The 27,647-nt window shown below is 39.0% G+C and overlaps 1 protein-coding gene across 2 annotated transcripts in view; it reads left to right on the forward strand.

Annotated features, from left to right (window-relative positions):
• The first annotated feature begins 503 nt into the window (after positions 1 to 503).
• Positions 504 to 27,647, forward strand: part of MID1 (midline 1) — a 359,879-nt gene continuing 332,735 nt past the window's right edge. The window contains exon 1 of one of the 2 annotated variants that reach the window (XM_079123171.1): positions 504 to 808. The gene's annotated coding sequence lies outside the window, so the exon portion shown is untranslated. The remainder of the gene's footprint in view (positions 809 to 27,647) is intronic. The other variant, XM_079123166.1, reaches the window with a different exon arrangement.

The raw sequence follows: 27,647 nt of genomic DNA on the forward strand, positions 1-27,647 counted from the left end.
CCATTTCAGCTATCAAATGTATAGTAGAAGTCACTATATTGTAAAGAGAGTAAACAAAATTAACATAATGTGCTATCTGCTAAAGGTCTGAGAAAGTAGAATAGCTATTAGTTACTATGCTCAAATAAGGCATTTGAGCCCTATTTGATAGAAGTTTATTTACATTCTCTATCACATGTTTTATTTACTTCTTTGAAGATAATCTCCAGACCAGTTACCATGATATTAAAAACATGAAAGACAAATTATATAACATCCTATACTTTGGTTTGTCTCCCTACCATGCCTTCAGATAATATGTTTGGTCACAGCCCATGATATAAAATACTAGCTGTTGATTCACAGTTACACTAGAAGGGCCAATTTTGCAGACCGCCAGGATAAAGATGATTTTAATTAAATTGCACAAATCCCTTTGTACTGCAACCAAACCCTATACCGGCAGACTGACGCTGAGTCGTTCCGGCATGTGTAGAGTTAACCAGGTTACCGGTGTTCCTAGTTAACTTCTTTCACCAGGAATGCAATTGATGTTTACCTATATAAGGAAACCTGTTAGGCTGACCTGAGTTTGGCGGATTTTTGCGCTGACTGAGAGGCATGTAAGCACACACCCTGGAGAGGGGGAGCGATTCCCAGCTGGACAGAGCAAGCTTCCTGAACGCCCCAGCCATTCAGCTGATCCGAGGCAAAGAGCAGAGCCGGCACTTGCCCCAGAGCAGTCTGCTTGGAGGACCTACAGGTTTTCCTCTTCCAGATCACAGTTGAGGAACAAAAACACCTCGTCCTGGGAAAAATGGGGAAGCCGGTGAGTCTTACCGCTCTCTCTCTTTGCTTGCTTCTGCTAAGGGGCACGCCTCACTGCTCTCACCCAGGAAGCAAAGTGAGAGGCGTTGCTCAGCCTCTCACCCCACAGCTCCTTCCTGAACAAATACAATGCTTCGTGGATACTTCCAGCCAACTTTCTCTGTCGGTTTTAAAAATCAAAAATTTACTGAGGCAATAAGTTTAGCACCTTAGACACTCCAGAGAGTGTTTTCACTAGGCAAGAGTTTCTATACTGTCGGAATGAACAAACTTTCACATCTTTGTTGCACTCTAAAACATTGGAAATGAGTTTGGGGGTGCTTTGCGAGGAACGCTGAATCCCCAAGGAAGTAATAGTAAATTAAAGCGGGGGGGTTCTTAAAGTCACAGACTGTGTGATAGTCTGCAGAAGCCTAACTTGTCACTCAAAAGGCAGTCTGAAGGTATCATTTTTCATTCATGCAGCAGCAAAATCTTTGCATCTTTTACATGTAATAAAGGACACCTTCTGAGACACTAAGGAAAGAAAGAAGCAGAGTTGGCCTCTTTGTTCTAGACAATGTATAGAAGTTCGCTCTTGCATTTTGACAACTAGCGTATGTCTATTTATATATAAGGCGAGAATAATGAATAAGGCTTTATGTCAAGGGCATTGTGGTCAATTGAGTTAAATTTTGGCTATATTCTCTATATAAACAAGTCTCAATCTGAATGTAATTAAACATAGAAATGTGAAAGTGTTTAACAGGCTTGTGGCAAAATGTTGGTTACATTTGGGAGCAGCCAATTATAACAGGCAACTGGAAAAGAACAAAATACTATTTCCCCCAAGTTAGGAGGCATAGGTAAAACTTTTAAAAAGAGTCAGTTTTACTAACTGATTTGAAATAAAATATAAATTTGTGTCATCATTTTTCTCAGGGCATGGTGATTTTCTGAATTGAGTCAATTGTGATGATTTTGTTGAATGATTTCTCTAATAATCTTTTAAAGAAATATTGTCATTTTCCATCATGAACAGAGACTTAATCCAAGGATTTGGGGGAGGAGGATCATGCTACTGACTGCAACAAGTGGCACAAGGACTCAATTTCATATTTCTGATATTGAAAAAGTAATTCTTAAATTAGTTTAAAGGAAAGTAATCAGTGCAAACAAGCAGATTTGAGAGAATGCCCAGTTTTTTTTTAGTGGCAAATCATAGTCTATTCCTTAGTGAGACCATCATCTTAAACAGAGATTAGCAACTGCCTATTCATAAGGACAAAAGCTCTGGCCAATTTTATTTAGGGTCCTTGACTTTAAAAAGTACAACCATCCTTGGTAACAGTTTAAATGAAACTTGCTTGCTTCTAGGAGAATCCAACAGAAAAGCAGAATGCATAACACAGGAGATGTTTTTGTAAATAAAAATTTTAATAGCACAAGCAGCACAGGGGACAATACAAATGTTTTAAAGCTTGTTATCTCCCTGCCGCTGCTTGGAAAAACAGGAGTCTTGATATTGTGCTACTATCAATGAGAGTGAGTAACCCAGGAGACACAAAACACTATTTTAAAATATACGCTTAATAACAGATGGTTTAATACCAGGTTGTCTCACCCTGCCGATGAAGTGGCCCCAAGCCAAATCACCCAGCACGTCTGCTGTTTTTCCTGCGAGTGGATATGTACATAGTTATTATACACTAATTACATTAACAGCCAAGGGAATATATAACCAGAAAGATATATCTCCTGGGGTGGAGAGGGTGGGGGTATGCATGGGGGTTTTGGGTCTCATGTTTAGAATTCTCCTTGCCAGTGGCATATGAATTACTGCAGATGATTGGGAGTCCTGACTGTAGAATCTACTCATCCCAGGTTCCTCCGTAGCTCATTTGGGAGTAATAATATTGATTATGGTATTTAACACTTTGCATTAACAGAGTTGCAGGAGGATATCTTCTTGAAGATTAAAGTTATTTTAGTGTCCAAACTCTCTTTCACTGGAAGAGATGCTGAATTGTTGTATTAACTCTTTTTAAGTTACTGGTACTATGTTCTTATATGGAGGCTGTAACTTTTTGATAGCCTCCTTAGGCTTGTGCGATGTTAGTAGGTGTCCTGGTTAAAAGAGATTTCAAAATACTGGGAAAATGGTAAGGGAAATGAGTCTTCTCAATGCTTTAATATGCTCATAAGTGTTGTGACTCCTCAAGAGGGGCATTATTTGTACCATACAAAGGAGAATTTGCTGCAAACTTAGTGATGGCTCATTTTTTTGGCTGATTATCAAGGAACTTTCGTTAAGACAAAGTTTCCCAATGGATGGGCCACAGAGCCCTGTAGATAATAAGTAGGTTGCAGACATGCCCAGTTGTTTATCCCTCTTGGCACCTGGGTCATCAGGCTGTGTCTGGATAGAGGGGATTCCCAGAGGATTATCTCTGGACCACATAGCTGCCTCTGTTTTCCTCACTCTATTGAACAGATTGGATCAATTTCTACCTCTGTCATATTGTATAAGAGACAGGAAATGGCCTTTGACAATCCAGGCCTAGAATATTGATTGAGCAAGTTAAAATGCTACAACTCCGTTAACCTGAGCTTTGGGGCTCAATGAAAAGAAAAATATACTAATTCATATCATCTTTCATGAGATTATGGGAGTGCTAAAGGCCCTCTGTATGTCATCCAGTGTGTCCTTTTGTTCTATGAAGATTTTAAGGTGTTCTGGACTGTGTGTGTGTGTGTGTGTGTGTGTGTGTGTGTTTCCTGTTCTTAAAGATCTCCTGAAAAGTTAATGGCAGAGTGTTTCTTTGTGAGATTCTTTCTAATGTTTGGTTATTGCTTCTACTTTCCTTTCTCAAACTATTTGCTTGTTTGGGATTCTCCTGCCACCAGTATGGCTTTGTCTAAGAACAAGGGACATAAAAGAACCTGGCTTCAAAGGTTATTTATTAAATGCAAATTCTTTTCCTTGGACACTGCACCAAATTTGTACTAAGCATTCCTATCCCTGATGAACTTTCTCTGGCTTTCTCTGCCTACCATTTGACATCAATTACCTTTCAAAAAATATTTTACGTTATTAATTCCTGTTACATTTATTCTGAAAATATTTATTGAGTGCCTTTTGAAGTTCTATGCTAAGTACTCTGGAAGAAAAGTGGGATATAAGAGACAGATGAATTTAAACAGAGTTTTCATGCAACAGATAACATCCCTGCAAAGAGAAATCTCATTACCTAAATGGTATGCAACATATGAAGTATAATTTTTTGAAAACTTATTGGATCACACACTTTTTGTTGGTCATTCTTTAAGTCAGAGGTTATCAACTGGTGGGCACTGGTGGCCAGTAAACAGGTAACTGAGGTGTCAAGATATTTATGCTTTCATTGACTAGATGATTTCCATATAAGAGGATGCCAAGTAGAAGACAAAGAACTTCATGTGCTAATGGAAGAAAGACACCACCTGAATTTCCCTGCCAGGCATCCATAGATGACAGAGAAATGATGCACTTTAGATTTTGTTACTGCAATCTTCAAGACCTCACTTTCAGGCTGGGAGGGTAACAGTGGTAGAGCACTTGCTTAGCATGTGCAAAGTCCTGGGTTATCAGGGATTCCTGGAGCAACACACAGAGAAGGGATAATCTACAGTACTAGATAACTCAAAAGTTTTATACTGATTAATGCCACTGAAAATATTAAAGTACAAGTTCAGTAACAATTTTTAAGAGGAAGATAAGAGCAGTTGCCATTACTTCTAAAAGGGTATATATAAAGCTTAAAATTTGGGACCAAGAATTAATAACTGGTTTGTACTGGTAGGTTTTGCCAAGTGCCTAGAGCATTTGTAAAATAAATTTAAAATATATTTATATGTGAAGCAACATTAGCCAGGAGGTGAGAGGCAAAACTTCTAGTTGCATGTAAAACTGTATTTCCATTTTTAAATTAATTGCTTATGACCATATAAGAGAATCTTCTGTGAATGAACCTTTTAAAGATATTGAGTACTTCATATGTTAGTGCTAAGGATTCAGTTAATATTTTTTTATTTAAAGAGAAAATAAAGTGAATTGCAGTGCTTTGGAGAATTTAACATTCTCATATATGCATGGTACTTAATCACTGCATCTACATAAAGAATGGCTTGAACTATGTGTAAGTGGGAATACTCACACTCTCTTGTGAGTTGCTCTTCACTTGTCTAAACTTGAGACAGAAATGAAATTAAGCAGAACTTCCTCAATTTGACAGTTTGAGTTTTAACACGTGACAGAAATGGAATTTTGGACAAAGAGTTTGAGGCAGGAAATGCAGCATTATTTATGGGTACTGTTCTGCAACAAAGCCTTGGTTATTTAAACCAAAATTATTTTCCCCCTTGAGTATCTAATTGTGCAGTTATTTATATCTGTACTGACACACTCATCATGCATTGCCTTAGGAAACAAAACAGTATATAAACTACCAGAGAACAGATAACAAGTTTATTCAAACTGATAGCCTTGGCTTAAGGTTAGGAAACAATAAAAAAAAATGGTAGTGTTTCCCAAGTTTATTTCAAAGCAGTGGATGGTGGGTTGAGCCAATTCATCTTCAGCTTCTCAGGAATTCAAGTTCCTCATCTATCAATGGAAATATAAATGCACACTTCATTGGACAGTTATGAATATTAAAAATGGTCATGTCTGTGAACATAACTGGCACAATGCTGAGCATGAGCACAATCAATAAATATTGGTTGGATCTGAAATGGTGGAACAGGTGGGAATAGCTTAATTATCTTCAAGTAAACAATTCAGGGGTTGAAGAAACAGAAGCAGATGCACACTCATACCCCCCTCAATGATTTAAAATTTGTTTCAGTGAGGCAGGGTATATATTCTAATGACTTGTACTGGTCCTCTTTTCTTGTTTGTCTTATTCGTCCCCTATAGATTATTGTGTTTGAGACCCTTGTTCTAAAGACATCTTCCTTCTGTAGCATTCTATATTATCTCCACATAGGTTTCTCTGTTTTAAGGTGTTTTCTCAAAGGCAACATGCTTTATTTAAAAAAGCCAAAAATGCTTACTTCATATATACTAATTTAGCACTTGAAATCTTTCCAAATAACAATGGCAAGAGTGAATGGACTAGTAAATTCATGGAAAAAATCTTTAATGAGCAGAATAATTCCATGACTTCAGATCACAACAATGGTTTTTCTGGAGTCTTGAGGGTAAACCACTCTGAGGGTATTATGCCCCCAAAGTTACCCTCAACACCCCTCTGCAGCCCCCCATCCCAGCAGAATGAAATATTTAATCTCATGCAGCTCCCAGGATGTGGAGAGAATGTCTGTGGGCTGACGTGCACTGGCAAGAGTTCACTCCCTGCCAAGGCAAGTGAGGACCATATGGCGCTTGTGTGATGAGGAAGCTGGATGGCTTGATCAAAATGTAGATCAAGTAGCTCTCTATATCTCACTTATTTTCATTGACTCTCAGATACCTTATATTATAAGATATAACACTAAGAAGGAAAAAATTTGAATTAATAACAATGTTTTCTTGGTACTTGAATATTTAATACTACATTATTGAAAGCACTCTTTTATGCTTATTTAGGCTGATTACTTAAAATCACATATTCCTTCTGTGCATACATAAAGTGAAAAATATAGGTAAGATAAACTTCTTAAGAAGTTTCAACTTTTTAACTGCAAGTCATCATGTCTGTGCTTTTCTGCACCATGCCATATACTTTGTACCATAATGCAATATTTCATTAAAAAGAGCTTCTCCAGTATCTCTGAGTCTCCACCAGGAGAGAACAATCAAAACTCTTCTCCAGATGCTCCTATCATGAATGCAATTATCCATGTACCTCCAAAGAATGTCCACCAAGCTACTAGACTTCTCTGTCAGCTAATTCTTTAATCCTCCTAATACGTGTCCACAAATGCATTAAGAATCAGCATGCTTGGTGGGTTCCATATGTCTCCCAGGTGTCTATATTTCTTTCTGCTGGTACCACCTGAGCCCCAAGATGCTGACTCCCTTTTTCTCTCTCTTTCTCTCTCTCTCCCGCTCCCTCCCTGCCTCTCCCTTTCTCTCTCTCTCCCCCATCCCCCAGAGGGGAGAGGGAAAATCCTCCTTCACACTTTGTTGAGAGACTGCCAAGTATGTGACTTTTCTTCTACTAATGAGTAAAGTTTGTTTCAAATAATGCCTATAGCCCAGTGTACCCTATAATCTCAGCAGTACGGGAGGAGGCTGAGATAGAAGGTTTGCAAGCTCCAAGCCAGCCTCAGCAATTTGGCGAGTCTCTGAGCAACTTAGTCTCAAATAAAAATTAAAAAAGGACTGGGGATGTGGCTCAGTGATTAAACACCCCTGGATTCAATCCTTGGTATCAAAAAATTGTCTATCATTTAACTTAAGTGACACTAATATAAGCTACTATGATCAACAGTTGTTTGTGGACAAGGAATGACAATTATATCATGACTACAGCCTAGACAGCAACAAATGGAAAAGTGGGAAAGAATTTCCCCTGAGAACTCATCAAATTGGGTACATCTTCTCCATCTCACAGGGATGCCTGAAATCTCAGCATTAGAGAATGATTTTATTGTCTTCTAAGGTATCCAGTATCCTAGCAGAAATCACATGGCTTTAGGGAGGGCAAGATCTGTAGTTGCCATATTTACTGCTTTGGTATGGACTTCTTCCCAATTAAGACTTAGTATGAAAGTTAGGTCCTTGTAAGGATAAGACAAGGAATGGGATAGGTTTAGGGTAAGGCAAAGTAGAGAGGACAGGAAGAAGAGAAAAATAAGGAGAAGCTCAAAACTCATTCAAGAAAATTTATCAAATGTTGGCTCTACCCAAGACATTGAATACCAGAGCTTAAAATGGAACCCACATTTAAATAGCTAACAATCTAATATAGGAAAAAAAACACTGATAAAATATCACACAGAGGGACAGGTGCACCTGAAATAAAAATATAAAAGTGAGTCACATGTTGCCATGAGAGTATAGTAGGAGGATTTTGCTAATCAGCAAAGAAGTCAGAGAAAACTTCCAAAAAAAAGGGATGCTTGAACAGGGAAGGAGAAGGAAAGGACATGAGTCAATGTTATCAGAGGAATAAGAAATGGTCATACTCTATTAGGGAGTTTTCAACAAGGCATGACATTTGTATTTCCAAAAGTGTACACTGACAGCAATCTGGAAAATAGATGAGCTCTGAGGGGCATCAGAGCGAATATGGATGGACCAGAAAGGAGATAGGAAAGTAGTCCAGGGAAGATGATATCTGTACATATTAATATCATGGTGGTCAAGGTGAAGAGAACTGGATGACTTTCAGTTACATTTCAGAGTTGAAGTCAACAGGCTTGCATAATGGGTGAGACATGGGACATGGGAGATGGTGAGGGACAAGGAGGTGTCAAGGCAAACTCCCAGGAATTCGGAACAACTAGAGGGATATTGGTGTCACTAATGATGTCTAAAACAGTGAAATTTCACCTGGTCTGGGGAAGGGAGAAGAATCATTGTGGCCTGATGGAATGGAAAAATCATGAACTTTGAGGCTGAAATTCATGAGGTAGATTCAAATCCTAGCTCTTCCATTCACTAACTGCATGCATGATGCTAAGTTTCTCTCAGCCTCAGCCTCCCATCTTTAAAATTAAGTACATAAATATCCACCTCAATTACTGTTGCTTCAAACGAAAGAGATGTAACTAAGTGAAAATCACTTCCTTATAAGTCCTACACAGGAGTTCCTATTATCACTCCACAAATTCACCAGCAACAGAGCCTGCAGGGAGAATAACTATTTTCAATAACTTCTTGGGGGTTGAGTGGGGGTGGGACCATGTGTAAGGGTCTTGACAGCCAAGATTTCAACACTCTGTAAGTTTTCCTAAAGTGAAGTTCTCTCCTTGTTGATAGTATACAGGGCAGCTATTAACTTCAGCTGTCTGGTAAATTCCTTCTATTGCATTCCAACCCCTTTACCCCCTCCCCTCAACCTGGATTAAGGGATCCCATATAGGAGCAAGCTACACTGCTTCTCTCAGCTGAGATCCCTTATCACTTGTAAGAGGACTATAGGATTTAAGAAAGTGTAACCGAAGAGTTTGCACTAACAGATGAGCACACTTGATTAACTTCACACTCTGTGTAGGGTTTGGGTGAAGGCTTTACCGTTCTGTTTTTCTAGCATCCATTTAGCAAGAGCATTTTATATGACATGTGTAATTCCACTGCCCTTGAGTGACCTCAGTGAATTCCTTTCTGGCTTCTAAATATTCTCTCATTAAAGGGAGTCACTAGGCAGTGAAAGCTGCAGCCATAGAGTCAGGAAAACCTTGGAATGCAGGTGAGAGGGGGTTAAACCCTGTGGAATCCAGGTATTAGCTTCCCTCTCTGCAGGTGTTCTGGCTTTGTACGTGGGAGTCACTACAATATTCTTTCCTGTTGCCTTGTTCCATTTCTTTCCCTTTGTTCTTGGCATACATTATTTAAATTCCTCTATCTTATAGCTGAATAGTATGCCCATAATTTGGGTGTATGTATGTATAAATGTGGATGAAAAACACATTTATCTTTCACCAAATTAAGATGATTACATTTGCCATCAAGATCCTACTTGGAATCCCCAGCACCACAGAAAAAAAAAATTTTTTTTTCAAAAAAGGGATCTTATTCAGTTATTTCTTAATGTATTACAAATATTTATTTTGCTATGGAAACATATGCAGGACAGAATGGGAGGCTTTCCATTTTGTCATTTCACTTGTATAACGTTTGGGTAGAAGATTGTGAAGCATTTGTATGAATTTGCAGGTGTCTAGTTTGTTCTTGGGTCTGGATTGAGATATTTCAAGATTTTTCTGTATAAACCCCAACTTGGATTTGGGTGAGTGTGAGGAGTAGGGGAGGAAATGAACTAAAAGTTGGTATCTGAAATAGAAGCTTTAGGTATGATTTTTAGAGCTCCCTCTTTCCATCACTTTCCCTTGCCTTTGTATTTTCTTCTCTGTGTGGTCCATTTTGGTACAAATGCATTTCAAGATATAGGGCCGTGTAAAAAGTCAATTTTAAATCCGGGTTGTATCTCCCTGAAGGACTGACATTTTTACTTCATAAAGACCATCTTGGTTGTGGCTTTGCTGAGTTCAAAGCAAGAGCATTCCATAGAAACTTCCAATTAGCATGTGCAATGGCAGTTACTCCAAGCCTGGAAGTTTTAAGAATCACAATACAGCAGAAGCAGCCAGAGCTAGACAGTGTCAAACCAGAGAATGAGTTTACTTTGTCTGTGAATGGAGTTACCTGCTAATAAATCATTTGCTAATAGTTTGAAGATAATGAAGGAACCTGGCAGAATGATTCCAAGTAAAGGTCACAGCAAAGACAAAACACATCAAACAGTACAATCAATGAAAAATGGTGAGAACTTCTGTTCCCAGATCCCAACTCAAGCTCTTGCAGAGATAAAAATGTGAGTTTTGCACACCATCAAGCCTTCTGGTCTGTTTACCCTCTCAGAAAGACTGAAACTGGGGAGGAAGAAGGTCTCTGCCAATAGACTATGGGTCATAAATTAGCTAATAAAATCTGTCCTATGTTATCTCTAAAATAGCCTATTTCATATATAATTGTCTATCTGATTTGTTTCTCTGTTTAGTCCATCCTGTATTTTGGTAGCATAAGTCAATATATGAGTTTTAAATTTACAAAAGTTTACTTAATGACCAAACTTATAGTGTGTGTGTGTGTGTGTGTGTGCGTGCTTGTGTGTGTGTGTGTGTGTTATATGTAATTTACTGCTTTTAGTCAGGAATTTCAAAGCTAACTTTAGGTTTTAGTATATAACATCAGTGATTCCAATGAAATATGTCTATTATTATATTCCAAAATGTTTATTTTTATTTAAAAATAATTTTATTGGTGTTTCCAAGAACTTTTTAGGACTTGAATATTTCTAGTAGACTATTTCTACATATTGGTATTTGTCCATTCAGTTCTTGTTTTATCTGGTATAGTCATCATCAATAATAAAGCAACACTATATGGATCTATGTACATATAAAATGTGTCCATTCAAAAGTCTCTGTTTTAAGGAGGGTAGGTTTCAGCCATTGTTTATGAACTTTTTTCAAAGTCAGATACAAGACATTAAAAGATAGCATAATGTTTTACAACAAATAGAATGATTTAGAAGATAAATGGAAGACCAAAAACATTGGGGAAAAAGAAGAAAGAAAAGAGAAAAGGACAGAAAAGACACACAGGAGATATTATAGGAAGGGAGATCCTGAAACAAAAATCTACTTTCCCCTCTCTGACCAAGTCTGCCCCCCATATAGAAATCAAATCCCAGCTAATGGGTACAGGATGAAAGTATCAAGAAAAGAAGAGGCAAGCCCCAATTTGCTGGAAAATACTGGAGACAGAGAAAGAAAGAAAGAACAAAAGAAAGAATGAGAAAGTACTTTTAGGCAAAATGCTTACAAAGTTAAAGAAATAAGCCAAAAGAGGTAATAAAGAAGAAAGTAAGAAATGATAAGATAACATTAATGCATCAAGAAATAAGAGCCAGGCATGGTGGTGCACGCCTATAATCCCAGTGGCTCCGGAGACTGAAGCAGGAGGATCGCAAGTTCAAATCCAGCCTCAGCAAAAGCAAGGTATTAAGCAACTCAATGAGACCCTGTCTCTAAATAAAATGCAAAATAGAACTGGGGATGTGGCTCATGGTTGAGTGCCCCTGAGTTTAATCCATGGTACCAAAAAAGCAAAAATAATATGAAATAAGAAATGTGACAAAAGGGGACACTGAGCTTGAGTTGGTGGGTGGCTGAGAAAGCAATACTCTCTAGGTATCTGGATGAAGGGAAGAATGGGGAACACAAAAACAAAGGTGGCCAACTAGAAGAAAGCAAGAATAAGGTGAAGTCTGTTGTTAGCCCACATTTGAAAATGGCCAGCTTAGAGATCAGTCCCTAAGAATGACTTAGTAATAATGCCCTGGTGGGGTTCATCCCAATGAAACTGACCCCTAAAGATGATAGGGCTTGTCTAATCTTTATAATTAGTTCTATCCTGCCACATGGGGGTAAATATAATTTGTTTTCTAAATGGTCCTACTCAAAGCAGGATGTGGTGGCGCATGGTTGTAATCCTAGTGGCTTGGGAGGTTGAGGCAGGAGGATCATGAGTTCAAAATCAGCCTTACCAACTTGGTGAGGCCCTAAGCACCTTAGCAAGATTCCATCTCACAATTAAAAATAAAAAGGACTGGGGATGTGGCTCAGTGGGTAAGCACCTCAGGTTCAATTCCCTATGCCAAAAATAAATAAATAAACAAACAAATAAATGTCTGTACTCAAAAAGGCTTGTATGGCAGGAATCCAAGTCTTGTAAGCTGTGAAGTACTCCAGAGGAGGCTGATTCCTCCTGAGTTAATGAATGATTATCCTAAGTCAGTGAATGATAACTTGGTGACCTAAAGAGTTAATCCTACAAATGTGTTCCCTAGTCCCAGGAGTCATTTACTGAACCAGCAGTACCTGGCTTAATATTTATAAAATGTTTTGAATTTCTACAGGGGAAAGAGAAGGAAAGGCTGTGGTATGTGAATCCATTTCTGCTGTTAAGCTTTACCAGAGTACCCAGTGCTTGGCTTGGTAACTGTCAGGCTTATAGCCTACACATGAAATTCCAAATCCAGTCTCTTGTGGGTTTGGTCTTGCTCATTCATTTTTACTGTGATTTCCCTTGCAGTGACTTATGTTTTGCAATTCAGCAAACTGAGTAATTATTTTTATGGCAAGTTTGCATCTTACAGTCAATCACACATTTCAAGGCCCATTGCAGAAAACTACTTTGACACAGTGTGTTAACAGCGAATTATTAACTCTTACCTGCAGCAAGGAATGGTGCTCAGAGTGGTCAGGGAAAGCTTACTGGCAGTTGACTCACAGATATACAGCTGTATTTAAAACTCCAGTGGGCAATTGTGAAGATGGCAAACTTTACTTTGATACAGTGCCATAGCACCTCCATTAGTGGCCTGGTTAGAATGCAAACATCTGCTTGCTTTTATTGCCCATGTGTTAGTTAAGATGGTCTGTTTCTTTATGACGTAAATCACCGGAATCTACTGACTATTTTTAAAGACTCTTTTAGTGTTTCCCTGAAACAATCACTCTTTACGATTGTTTAATAGATAATTGGCCCTTTAGGTACACAAAAATTATAAAGATCATATTTTCTACTCTCCTGACCTTTTCCAAGGATGACATTATTACTAAAATACCCTGCCTGCCTATGGAACTTGTTGTCTTTGGGGGCCATGTGAATCATAGATTCACATTAGCACATTAGGTCAAAAGAAACTGCACTGCTGACAACTAGATGTGAGATAACTGGCTGGCTGTTTTTTGCTCACTGACCATAGTTTTGTGGATTTGCCTAGTTCAGTTTGCCTTGCAAATGTTTGCCGTTTCCTTTCCTGTATATTTATCTTACTCTGGCAAGCTGTTGGGCAATTTATTTGCCCTCCAGGCTGTGCACGTGTCCAGTACAGATAAGCTTCAGGGCAGCAAGGACCATCACTTTAATGCCAACTGCCTGGCTGTATTCCAGTGCCTCTTGATGGGCAATTTTGTCTTACTTTTATGGTAAGTAGGGGCTTGAAACCAATGGGACTGGAAGTCATGAAACAAAGGCTCTATCTCTGGGAAAAATGAAAACAACCAATTATGATCCCAGATTTGAGAAAAGATAGGCATAAGGTACAAAGAATACTAAATGACTCTCCTTAGCCCACTGATTAGAAAAACTCAGGGAGACATGGCTATACATTCAGGGTTGTGTAACTTGTAGAATGTTACAAAATAGTCCATCTGGAAGAGTACTTTCATGTTATTCTATAAAATAGGGCTTTCACTCAGGTTTTAGGATTACATGGAGCCAGGAAGCTTCTAGGCAATTCTCAAGGGAAGACTATTGGAAATTATGAGATTTGTTAGAGGTATTGAAATTTGCCAGAAAATTAAGGCAAGGACTAATTGGGCAACTCCAAGAGACCAGAAATAACAAATGTGGAAATATTAGATTGTGATGATTTCTTTCCACCTAACATTGATTCATTTCTTGTGCACACACTTGCCTCCCCTCTCAGTTTTGAATATTGAATTTATGAAAATTCAAGGGAGAAAAAGAGTATGTCCCAAATCAAAACAATTGAGGCATAGCGGGGTAGGTAAAAGAATGTAAGAACATTCACCACCTCATGACTGGGGAAGGAAAGAATGCAATAGAGAAATTTGAAGTCATTGATTGCAATACATTTAACAATTACAATGTGCCATTTCAAACAAAAGAATGGCAGGGTTTGGTGGTGCATGCCTGTAATCCCAGCATCTCCGGAAGTTGAGGCAGGAGGATTGCATGTTCAAAGTCAGCCTCAGCAAAAGTGAGGCACTAAGCAACTGAGTGAGACCCTGTCTCTAAATAAAATACAAAATAGGGCTGGGGATGTGGCTCAGGGGTCGAGTGCCCCTGAGTTCAATCCCTGCTACAAAAAAAAAAAAAAACAAAAAAAATTACGGCTCAAGTTAATTTCATTTACTTGAAGTTAGTCAAAGACTAGACTAGACTAGACTAGACTAATTCATCTATATTGTTAAGGGAAGATATAGCAAATAACTCACCTTGTTTCATAACCCTCAGTTTACCACAGTCACTTGCTATTTAATGCCCTGTAAGGTTGTATAGATTTGCATGGAGATGAAGGAAACAAAATTTTGAACCACAAAGACCTGACTTGGAATCTCTGCCATGTTACTTGCCAGCTGGACTTCCTATTCTGAACTCTCTGACCTTGATTTCTTTCACTACCTGTCACTCAGGATCATTTGACAAGACCCAGGTAGGAATAGGTGCAGTATTCCCTACAGAGTGACAACTCCATACATAGTAGCTGGTATCTTCCCCTCCGAGCTCTGAGGGGGTGATGGCCCAGTGTTTGATAAACAAGTGAGACGTGGGACTGTCTCTCTAAAGGACAAATAAAGAAATACACGACCTTGAGGGGAGAGAGTGGCCACCAAAAGGATTTTTAATTTTTTTGGTTAAAAGTGCTTTTACTCCAGATCACTCAGAATTGTTTAGACTTCCTTCAGAGGCCTGTGGACTGAGGCAGGAGGTAAGATATCTTTGTTAATATAGTTGGTGGAAAGGATTGATAGCATGTAGAAAAGATGATTTCTCAGAGTTGGAGGTGAACATTTATGTTCCATCACCCTATCCATTAAATTCACAATGGATAATAGCTTTATACGTTCAAAGACTTTTTTGGAACTAGATCTGACTGAAGCTTTGCATGTGAAATATTGCTCAAATGAATTTGAATTAACGCTACTAAAATATTCAGTGATTTCAGGCAACCATTGTAACATATGTTGGCTCAAAAGTAACTTTTAAGAGTTTTGCCTGGAGACAAATTCTCTGTGAAATGCTTGAATGAATTAAAAACAAAGTTAAATTTTGTTTGGAAGATGACATTTTGCCTACTCTGGTTTGGTAATTCCTTGTCCTAAAGACATGTTTCAATAGGGCAAAACCCCTTATTAACAACAAAGTCCTATTTCTATAAATATACAAAGATGGCAGCAATATACAATGAAAGTAATTAATGTCCGTGGCCATTTCTTCTTCCTGTCACTCTTAAGGAATTGCCCTTTTTATGGAAAAGAAAACCAAGGTGACCTCATCCAAAAGTTGTTAATAGCAGTAGCAGGTTTCCAAAGCACTTCATTGCTAAAGTCTACTTATCATAAACATATCTAATTTTACTTCTTTCTTCTCTTAGATTCCAAATATAGAATCTTTCTGAAAGGTAGATTATAAAACCTGTTACCCTCTGAAATGTTCTATCACAAAGAACACTGAGGGAAACAGTTAGCATTTCCCATCGTTCTAAAGAAAATTAAAGAGGGCAGCTCTTCCTTGCTCCATTATTTTATATTCTTTTTAATGTTTGTGTTAGTGTATTCTCGTTATACATAATAGTGGGGATCATTTCAACATATTCATAAATGCATATAACCTAATTGGCTCCATTTCAATTCCTAGTACTTCCCCTTTCCCACCTCTGCTCTAAACTCCCTTCCTCTACTCTTTTGGTCTTCCTTCTATTCATTTATTTCTTTTTAACTGATATATTATAGATAAGCATAAAAGTGGAATTCATTGTGATAAATTCATACATGCACATAGCATAGCTTGGGCAATTTCATTTGCAATTCCTTCCCTTTTCTATCCCTCCTCCCTCCCCCTTGGCCCCCTTCCTCTATTTTACTATTCTCTTGGCTACTTTCATGAAATTCCCTCCTACTTTTTTTTTAATTCCTCGTTTCTCCCTAATTTCCACATAGGAGAGAAAACATAGGACCCTTGACTTTCTGGGTCTGGCTTATTTCACTTAGCATGAGGTTCTCCAGTTCCAGCCATTTATCAGCAAATGACATAATTTCATTCTTTATGGCTGAATTACACTCTATTGTGTGTACAGGCCATATTTTCTTTATCCATTCATCTTTTGATGGGCACCTAAGCTGGTTCTGTAAGTGTCATATTTGTAAGTATGGAATTGTGTGTTTCCTTCTCCTATACCTGATCCTTCAAGTGTACTTATTTGTCACAATACTCTCTGTGAAACTATCGGTCACTCTGGATCGCCCAGAATAAGCAACAAGACAGAAAAACATAAAAGTTCACATCAAAGCCTTATGGCATCTCTACCTTATGGTATCTCTAATGAGGCTGTGTGGTTTGGTTTCTTAACTAGAAAAATTGCAGTAGAGGCTGGAACCCATGAACTCACCTGACTATCTGATGCCTCCTTTCTCCCTCCCTTTTGAAAACAAGGTAGCTCTGTCACAGGTGACTTTTTTCACCCACAAATCTTCCCAAATGTGCTCTCAGTTCCATTTTGTAGCCATTTTGTTTATTAAATAATATTCAAAATGGCACAAACTAAATTATTTTTCTCATATGCCCATGGAAATAATGTCCATAGTAAAATTATGTAGATTCTCTGCAGTAGCACGAAAGATATAAATTATTTGGTTATTGTTGTTGTATGTTTAACTATTTTTGTGTAGCTAGTATGTTTAGGGAAGTTTGCTGGCTACTTAGGGATAGTGAGAAAATTTTCGAGAATCCAGTGGAACAAAATTCACATCTTCTCCAACCTTAAAATGCAGAGTTTATTGGAGGATGAAGCAACTATAATATAAAATACAATCCATTCCCTTGTTCAACAACAATTTATTAGACACCTATTTATTAGGCTATAGAGACACACATTTCCTGCCCTCAAGGAAATTACAGTTTGATAAAGAATTTTAAATAGGTGCTAAGGAGAAGCACAAACTGAACATTCTCATTAGAAACATAACAAATATTGCATACGTGAAGAAAGTCACAATCTGTTGAATGTCAGAAATAACAGCTCTGGCTTGTGCTTGCTTATATTAATATTGACCTCATAAAGACTGTGTAATTGACAGAAAAGGCCTGAAACTATTTTGTTGGTTGGGCTTTTATTATCATTATTTTGCAAGTTGTGACTTACTTTTTTGTTGTGTACAAAAGAAATTCTATGTGGTTGAAGGCAGTTCTGAAGCTAGAGTGTAAACTTCAGAATCTCCACATGAGAAAAGAGCAGATTACTGGGTTTCACCTGCAATTCTCTCAAGTGGTCCTGGGATGGAGCCTCAGAGTCTGCATGTCTAACAAGTCTGCAGGTGATGCTACTGCTGCTCTGAAGACCCCACTTTGTAGCCTGGGCTTAAGATATGAATGTGCTGTGGCAATGCTGCCCACATTTGAAGGAGGGAGTAAAAAATGGTAGAATTCCTCTAATTCTGGTACTGGCCAGAAGAGTTTAAAAACCAATTGCCATTCATGTAATATATATATTAAGGTAGGAATGAACTAAATTCTTCTTTGGACCATTCAGGAAACATGTCTGGTGAGGTTTAGGTTTGAGGAATTGCAATTTATCAAAACTAGTTCAACTCTCTTTCTCATCAGTATCGTCAACTTGTTAACCACACAGCTGCATAACCCCTGGAGCCTGAAGGACAGGGATTATTTGCTGCAGTCACAGAGCTTCAGTTTCCAGTTCCCATGCACACCCTAGAGAATCAGTAACTGTTGTTTGCATGTTCACACTTTGCTTTCCCTGATCACTTGCCTGTGCTGTGAGACAAGTTTTAAGTTGTGAGTGAAGAAGCCACACAAGGCTCTGTCAAGGGAGGCTGTGGTAAGGACAGGTCATTGGACATGAGCTCACAATATCCCTAAGAGCCAAGTCAGCCTTGTTCTTTCTCCTGTGATGTGAAACACTAGGTCGCTGGCTGCTTCAGTCTGTAATTTTATAAAGGCAGCATGTTGGATTGAGAACACTAATGGGAGAGACAGAAGAAGTGATTTCTCGTCCTGGCTCAGCCAACACTGACCATTCTGTCTCTGGTGACCAACTCTGCAGGGTCAGTTAAGTTCCTTAGTCTAGAGTTTCTGGGTCTATAAAATGAGAATGCAAGATGGCAGGGAATTTTCAAAGGTGTCATTTGTTATGGAGTATTTTGTAGCAATGTTTAAAAAGCATATTTAAAATATGTGCAAAGGGAATTTTTAAACAGTAATAAATATGCAATTACCACATAGACTAGAAATTGTACTCTTGGGCACTTATCTCGGAGAAATGAAATAAATGGTTACACCAAAAACCTATACATAAACATTCATAGGAGCTTTATTCATATTAACCTGATCCTGGAACAACCCAAATGTCTTTCAGTAATCAAAGGGCTACACAAACTGGTACATCTTTCCCATGGACTACTGAGAAGCAACAAAAAGGAATAAAGTATTTATTCCTAGGCAAATCTTCAGGGAATTATTCTGAGTAGAAAAAGTCAATGTCAGAAAAGTTACATGTGGTAAGATGCCATTTACATAATGTTCTTGAAATGACAAAATTTTAAAAAGAATGAACAGATTTGTGGTCATCAGGCTTCATGGTGGGGGAAGAAAGGGAGGTGGGTATAGTTATGAAAGGGCAACAAAAGAGATCCTTGCAGTGATAGAACTAAACACACACATGCACACACTCACATACCAGTACAGGTAAAACTGGAAAAATCCGAATAAAATCAGTGGGTTGCATCAATATCAAGATTTTGGTTGTGATATTGTACTATAGTCTTACCAAGTAACATAACTAAATAGGGGGAAAATGGGCAAAAAGGATAAGACGTCTTTCTATATTATGTGTTGCTACTGCATATAAATCTTGAATTATATCAATGAAAATTTTAATTAAAAGAGTTTTAAAGTAATAATGAACTTTATTATGAACCACCCTGATGGCCAAAAGTTGGTATTAATATTTTTCAAATGTCAAATTATATTCAGTAGTATTTGCTAATTATAAGTAGATCTCCTCTTCTACTTTGGTGAATTTTCTGAAATTAAAACATTGAACATACAGGAAAAATTAATGTATGCTCCTTGTAGCAGAAATTGGCAAACTATTGCTCCTGGGCTAAATCCAAGTCTTTTTCTACTTCTGTACAGCCCTTGAACTAAGAATGGTTCTTATATATTTTTTTAATTTTTGGACTTTTCAAAAGAAAAAGCAATATTTTATGACAAGTGAAAACTATGCTACATTCAAACTTCAATATCCATAAATGAAGATTTACTGGAATACAGTCACACCCATTCATTTATGTATTACTGTCCCTGGCAACTTTCATGCTACAACAGCAGAGTTGAAGAGTTGCAACAGAGATTGTCTGGCTCATGAAGCCTAAAATACTGAAAAAGTTTGCCAACCTCTGCACCTACTGGGTTAACTCCCCAAGATTTTCTAGAGTGAGAGAACCTCCCATATTCTCTTGTGTTTCCTAAGGTAGCTCTGATGAATGATTATCTTGGCTTCCAGGTAATCCCTGAGAAAAATGAAGAAAATAATGGCTACATTTCACAGCATAAATTCCATGGAAAATGTCCTAAGTGCCACTGCCTGACTAAATAGCATGTGTCTTGATAGTTTTGTTTGTATAACTGCCTTCCTGGCAGAAGCATCCAACTTTACACACTCGGCTCATAGGTGTCTATTTAGAAAGAGCATAAGAAAACAAGTGTTTCTTGTGGGCCACAAGAAAGAATGAGACCTTAAAGCAAGTTCAAATCATCACTGGAGCATTTAACAGTCATGTGACCTGAGCAAGTTACCCATCTTTCTGACCTTTTAGAAAAATCAAGATAAATACACACAGTTGCAGGAATGTTGAGAGGACACAATAAACCCATATGTCAAGTGTCTAGTGTGTGTAAGACTTAGCAAATTCTAATTCTATGACAGGAGGCCCCTTGTTACTTTTTTGTACCTGGGCCCTCTGTGCTTCCCATCCCTTGATCTAACTCTGGAATCTAAAAAAAGCATTGAAATCCTTTTATAAACATCTGTCCACCTCCATTTTTGCTGTTTCTTCATAAGTGTCTATGGATTGTCTTTTTTCAAAACTAGACCATCTCCCTACTGCCCAGACCTCTCTGTCAAGAGAACTGAGTGGAGGCTCTGGCACAATGGAATACAAATCAAATCTATTTTTCAATTATAGAATGAGATATGTCTTCAGTGCTAGGGGAAACCTGCAGATTGATGCAATCCCAGTAGACTCAGCACTACTCTCTAGGAATAGGCCAAATTCATGTTTTAGAATGTTCCTGGCCCTTCAGGTTATAAAGACAACCTGGACACTGAAATTGCACAGTCTGAAAGGGAACACACAAGGAGATGGGCTTGTCAGGTCATCGTAGATGAAAGTTCAATTCAGAGTGCTCTATTGGTTCAGTCATGGCTTGTGCATGCCTCCTACCAAACTTTTCTCAGGGTAAGTCATACTGGAAATAAAGTGAACTATGTTCCGTGCCATATACTCTCATAAATGGATGTAAAATGCAGTCTCAGGCATCTTCTCCAATCTGGGGCAGGCAGAGCACGACTAGAATGGCTCACAATCTGATGGAGGCATGTATCCCTAAATATGTCTTTGATCCCTCATAGAGATGCCCAGAGACATTTAAGAAGCTAATGTTTATCTAGTTTCTGATTGGTGAGGATATTAGCATAACTGAAAGAGAGACATGGGGAGAAAAAAAGAAGGAAAAAAGTTGACAAATGATTTTTTTATAAGGTCAAATGGGTATTTTTGGAATTCACCAATTTTTTGACTTAAAAGTCATGGCTTAAATTATTTAGTTTTCTTGTCATCCCTCTCTCTCCAGCTGTATAAAAGATATGGCAACCTATCAACAAGTAGAATGTAAGCACATGTAGATAATGAGCCAATATAGATTTTTTTTCTGTGTGGCCACTCAGGTTGAGTTACCTAGAAATAAAAGAGGTCCATCCCCACCACCTGCTCCTACCTCTATCATCCTGCCAAAACTTCCCCCAAATAGTGTTTTTGATGATTCCCTCATGACCAAATCCACTTGTGAAGTGAATGAATGTGTACCATCTCTTCTCCATATAAACTGAAAAATGTAGTACCTGTTAGTCCTGTCCTTACTTCTGCAGACTAAATTGGCCTAGCTCTTAGAAAAATTTCCAGTGCATTGAATGAAACTTCTTGACTTCTTGTCCTAAGAGTCTTCTGCATACCCACTGGTAGTAGGCAGAATTGCTAGGACAACCTCTAAAGATGCCCCTTCTTAATCTTCAGAACCTATGAATGTTCTGAAATATTACTTCCATAAATGTTACATTACATATAAAGTTGACTTTGACACAGCAGAGGTTTTCTAGGTAGGTAAGAAACTCTGAGAAGCAGAGAACACTGGCTGGCTGGTACAAAAGGGGAAGTCAGAGAGATTTGGGTTTTTTTTGTTTGTTTTGGGGGGATGCCAGGGATTAAACTCAGGGGTACTCGACCACTGAGCCACATCTCCAGCTCTTTTTGTATTTTATTTAGAGACAGGGTTTCACTGAGTTGCTTAGTACCTCACTTTTCCTGAGGCTGGGTTTAAACTTACAATCTTCCTGCCTTAGCCTCCCAAGCTGCTGGGATTACAGGTGTGCACCACCACACACAGCCAGAGAGTTTTCAACCATAAGAAACATTTGATATACCATTTTGGGCTTTGAGGATACACAGGGACGGAACAATAGCCTATAGGAGATGAGCAACCTTCCACTGACAAAAGCAAGTAAATAGGAACCTCAGTCCTACAAACTCAGAGCTAAACTCAGCCAGCAACCTGAATGAGGTTGAAAGTGGATTTTTGTGCAGAGTTTCCAGATAAGAGCCCAGGCTGATGGATGTTTTAATTTCAGTCTTGTGAGATCCTGGACATAGAACTCAGTTGAGCCTGTCCATCCTTTAAACCTACATAACTGTGAGTTTGTAAAAAAGTATTGATTTAATTCACCAACTTTGTTGTAGTTTGTTATGTGGAACAATAGAAACAGTATGTCATTCATCACTCTCTCTTCTATAAAGTTCTCAGGCTGATTATTTTAAATGAGTATCTTAATTGAATTTTTTTCCCCAATTCTAAATAGAAAAACAATTCCCTCCCTATTCCTCTTAAATTTTCCCTTTGATTTTTATTTCCTATTTTGATTCATTATGAGATTATTTGACAAGGATACTACTTACAAGATGAACTGCAGTAATAATTGTATTTATCAAAAAGGAGTAGTCACTGGTCTATTTCTGATCTGCTTCCTATAATCAGATCTGATTGATAATGTTAAGAACTTAAGTTCCACGATAGAAACAGTTCTGGACAATTTGAGTTCTAGATCTCTAGATTTACAGATGTCTCTAATTGAGAACTTATTCATAAATTTGAAATATAGTAACATCAGAGCCTTCTGGTTTCCACTCCAATGTGGAGTGTCTGGAAGTCATCACACCTGCCCCCCTCAACAAGAAAAAAGAAGAACAAACTGGAAAACAATGACTTGTCTTAAATCCATCTGAGAATTGAAGTCACAGGACAAACTTCCACCCCCAAAACTGGACAGTCAGGAAAATACAGAGAATATAGATCAGTTTACCTTAATCAGAAGTCAAAATGCCCAGTAATCAGGAGGAACACTTAAGTGGTAACTTCAGTGAATTGTTGGTGGACGTACGGACTAGCTTGAGAGGTAAAAGCTAACACTTCCATGGGGTATACCTCTAGGATCCCCACCAAATTCTTAAGATGAAAATCAGAGAAAAACCACCTATTGCTTGACCAGGTCTAAGGGAAAAGGAACCATTTTGAAATACAAATATAACCATTTTAAAATAAGCCCAAAGCACTGTTGACACACACACACACACACACACACACACACACACACACACAAATGTTTTAGTCACCATGAAGAGAATGTACCAGAGCCTTATCTGACTTGTGAGAAGGAAAGTTACACATTGCCAGCCTTCTGTAGCCTTCCTATCTCACCTAAGGGGAAAATAAACGCTGGAAAGTACTTGTGAAGGTCACAGCCCAGGGGCACAGGAACACTAAGAAAAAGACCTAATCATAGGATTACAGAACACTTCACCTTCCCTTACACTCTATCCCCACATCATTAGGGCCCCCATATAATGACAGCGGAATACATGTGAAATAACTGCAATGTTCAAACAATTTAAAAAGGAGTATCTAGCCAAGGACAGTGGCACACACCTATAATTCCAGCAACTCAAAAGGGTGAGACAGGAGGATTTCAAGTTCGAGGACAATCTCAGCAACTTAGTGAGACCCTATCTCAAAATTAAAAAACAAAAAGGGCTGGGGATATGGTTCAGTGGTCAAGCCTCTCTGGGTTAAATCCCCAGTGCCCCACCCTCAACCCCCACAAAAGAAAGGAGTTTCTAAGGAAACATAAAGACAACAATAGAGGAGGAAATTGAAGCCTCTGACATCTACAGCTACAGCAAATAATAAATGCATCCTAGTTTCTAGCCAAATCATCACAAAAACTCACATTAAAAGCCTATCTGCTTCAGTTCCAATCACATAATACATCATGTGCAGCTCTTTTAAAAAATTCAAGGCATTCTAAAAGGCAATAAAAATCACAATCTGAAGAGATAAGCTAAACATAGAACCAGACTCAGATATGGTAGAGATTTTGAAATTATTAGACCAGGAATTTAAAATAACTATGATTGAATAATATGCAAAAGGTTCTGATGGAAAAAGTGGACAATGTTCAAGAACAGATAGATAATGTATGTGGAGAAATGGAAACGGCAAGAAGGAATCAAAAGGAAATGCTGGAAACCAAAAATACTGTAACAGAAATGAAGAATGCCTTTAATGCTCTCCTGAGCAGAATGTACATGCCCCCCCCCGAAAAAAGCATTGAGCTTGAGCTGAAAGATATGCTAATAGAAACTTCCCAAATTGAGAATGAGAAAAGGAACAGAATATCCAAATATTAAAAGACAATTACAGATACCAAAGGTATAACATATCCATAGTGGGAATATCAGAAGGGAAAGAGAGAGAGAGAGAAGAAAATATATTTGAAGTAATAATTGCTGACAGTTTTCCAAAAGCAATGACAGGAACCAAACCACAAATCTAGAAAGTTCAGAGAACACCAAGCAACATAAATACCAAAAGTCTACACCTAGCCATATCATATTCAAACTACAGAAAACGAATGGCAATACAAAAATCTTGATGACAGCTGCATACAGTGGCACACACCTATAATACCAGCTACTAGGGAGGTTGGGAGGTTGAGACAGGAGGATTACAAATTCAAGGCCAACCTGGTCAACTTAGTAAGATGCTACCTCAAAATAAAAAGGGTTGGGGGGATTCAAGATGGCGGACTAGAGGGTGGCTGCGTTTCGTGTTGCTCCAGGACATAGGACTCAAGAAGAGGAGATACAGAGAGACTTGGGACCAACTCAAAGCAACCGGGGGAGTGTCTCCCACTGGGTAGGCGTCCCAGATGGGGCAGGAGTCCCGGACGGGGCGGTAGCCCCGAAAGCAGGGAACTTTCTGAAGTAGAGCTGCCGGCGAGACGCCCCCCCCCCCCCCCCCCCCCCCCCCGCCGGAGCAGTGATCGCAGACAACTGGGAGCATTGGAGAGGTGGCTGTTCACCACAGCGCTTGGACTCGGCGCAACCCACCCGGGCTCTGGGAGGCTGCCCAAAGGAGAAGGTGCTCGGTGAGCTGTTTGGACTGAAAGCGACCATCCCTGAACACAGGGGGCTGCCCAGAGGAGAAGGAGAAATACGGGCTCGGCACGTCACTTGGAATTGGAGCAGCTGCGCCAGGGCTCTGGGCGGCTATCCGGTAGAACAACGTGGTGAGTGGTTTGGTCCCAGAGCATCCGCTCCTGAACACAGGGGGGTTGTCTGGAGAAGGAGGAGGAGCGCGGCGGGGTGCTTGGGCTCGAAGTGACTGCACCAGGGCTACGGGTGGCAGTCGGGACAAGAAGGTGCACAGTGAGTTCTTGGGACTCGTGATGATTGTAAGGGGCTCCAGGTGGCTGCTCAGAGGAGGGGCTGCATAGCCAGGCGAAAAGTGCAGAGCAGGGTCCTAGACGGCTTCTTGGTGGAAGAGCCCCACAGACGAACTGAGGGGCGGAGCGAAGGCTCCAGGACTGCAGGCAGCTTCTCTGAGGAGAGGCAGCCTAAGGAGATTCGTTTGCGAAGGGTGAGGCTTCCAGGCCCAGGAGGTAGGTCCGGGTCCCTGGGAACATTGCAGAAGAAGGCTGCCCAGCCCAGGCGGTAGTTGTGAATTGAACGGAACCTCTGGGAGGAAAACCGACCAGCGAGACATCCCCACCGGGTGACTCCTCCCTGTCGGGTGAGGTTCTCCCAAAAGGTCTGTAAAATCAGAGACACAGGCCCAAACTGGTCTTGCATCAGCCCACATCCTACTTCCCTTTTGGATGACCATTCATCAGCAAGTGAAGGTACCTCTGCCCACTAGCAGGGAATATACCCCACCGGAAGGCCACCACCCCTAGGGAGTCAGCTCCCTTGTGGAGCACTGCATTACCAACTTCCTCCAAGACTTCAGGCTACTGAAGACTAAGAGGGGATATAATAGAAATCTTCAGGGATATTATAAGACAATAGAGGAAATCTGCAATATCACAGCGGTCAACTGATACCTGAACAATATGAGAAAACAAGGAAAGAAAATGCTGCAAACAAATCTAGATGTTACATCAATGAAACCCAACGACAGCATGGCAGAAGGAATGACAGAAAGGGAGTTCAGAATGTACATAATTAAAATGCTCAGGGAAGCAAATGACGAGATGCAAGAGCAAATGCAGGCACTGAATGATCGCACCAATCGACAGTTAAAAGAGCAAATACAGGAAGCAAAAGATCATTTCAATAAAGAGTTAGAGATATTGAAAAAAAACCAAACAGAAATCCTTGAAATGAAGGAAACAATAAACCAAATTAAGAACTCCATAGAAAGCATAACCAATAGAATAGAACACCTGGAAGACAGAACATCAGACATTGAAGATAAAATATTTAACCTTGAAAACAAAGTTGAACAAACAGAGAAGATGGTAAGAAATCATGAACAGAATCTCCAAGAACTATGGGATATCATGAAGAGGCCAAATTTAAGAATTATTGGAATTGAGGAAGGCTTAGAGAAACAGACCAAAGGAATGAACAATCTATTCAATGAAATACTATCAGAAAATTTCCCAAATCTGAAGAATGAAATGGAAGACCAAGTACAAGAGGCTTATAGGACTCCAAATATACAAAATTACAACAGACCCACACCAAGGCACATTATAATGAAAATGCCCAACATACAAAATAAAGACAGAATTTTAAAGGCCGCAAGAGAGAGGAATCAAATTACATTCAGGGGGAAACCAATACGGATATCAGCAGATTTTTCAATCCAGACCCTGAAAGCTAGAAGGGCCTGGAACAACATTTACCAAGCCCTGAAAGAAAATGGATGCCAACCAAGAATCTTATACCCAGCAAAACTTACCTTCAAAGTTGATGATGAAATAAAATCCTTCCATGATAAACAAAAGCTAAAAGAATTTACAAAAAGAAAGACAGCATTACAGAACATTCTCAGCAAAATATTCCACGAGGAAGAGATGAAAAACAAAGAAACAAATCAGCAATGGGAGGAACTATCCTAAAGGAATTGTCAAATAAAGGAAGAACCAAGTCGTCTCAAAATAAATAAATAAATAAATAAATAAAATGAACCAAATGACCGGGAATACTAATCATATCTCAATAATAACCCTGAATATTAATGGCCTGAACTCATCAATCAAAAGACATAGACTGGCAGATTGGATCAAAAAGAAAGATCCAACAATATGTTGCCTGCAAGAGACTCACCTCGTAGAAAGAGATACCCATAGACTAAAGGTGAAAGGATGGGGGAAAACATACCATGCACATGGACTCAGCAAAAAAGCTGGGGTATCCATCCTCATTTCAGATAAGGTGGACTTCAAGTCAAAACTAGTTAGAAGGGATAAAGAAGGACATTACATACTGCTTAAGGGAACCATAAATCAGCAAGACATAACAATCATAAACATCTATGCCCCAAACAGTGGCTCATCCATGTATGTCAAACAAATCCTTCTCAATTTCAGAAACCAAATAGACCATAACACAATAATACTAGGTGATTTTAACATGCCTCTCTCACCACTGAACAGATCTTCCAAACAAAAATTGAACAAAGAAACCATAGATCTCAATAA

The sequence above is a fragment of the Sciurus vulgaris genome, assembly GCF_902686455.1.
Source record: "Sciurus vulgaris genome assembly, chromosome: X".
In the NCBI taxonomy this organism is placed as follows: Eukaryota; Metazoa; Chordata; class Mammalia; order Rodentia; family Sciuridae; genus Sciurus; species Sciurus vulgaris.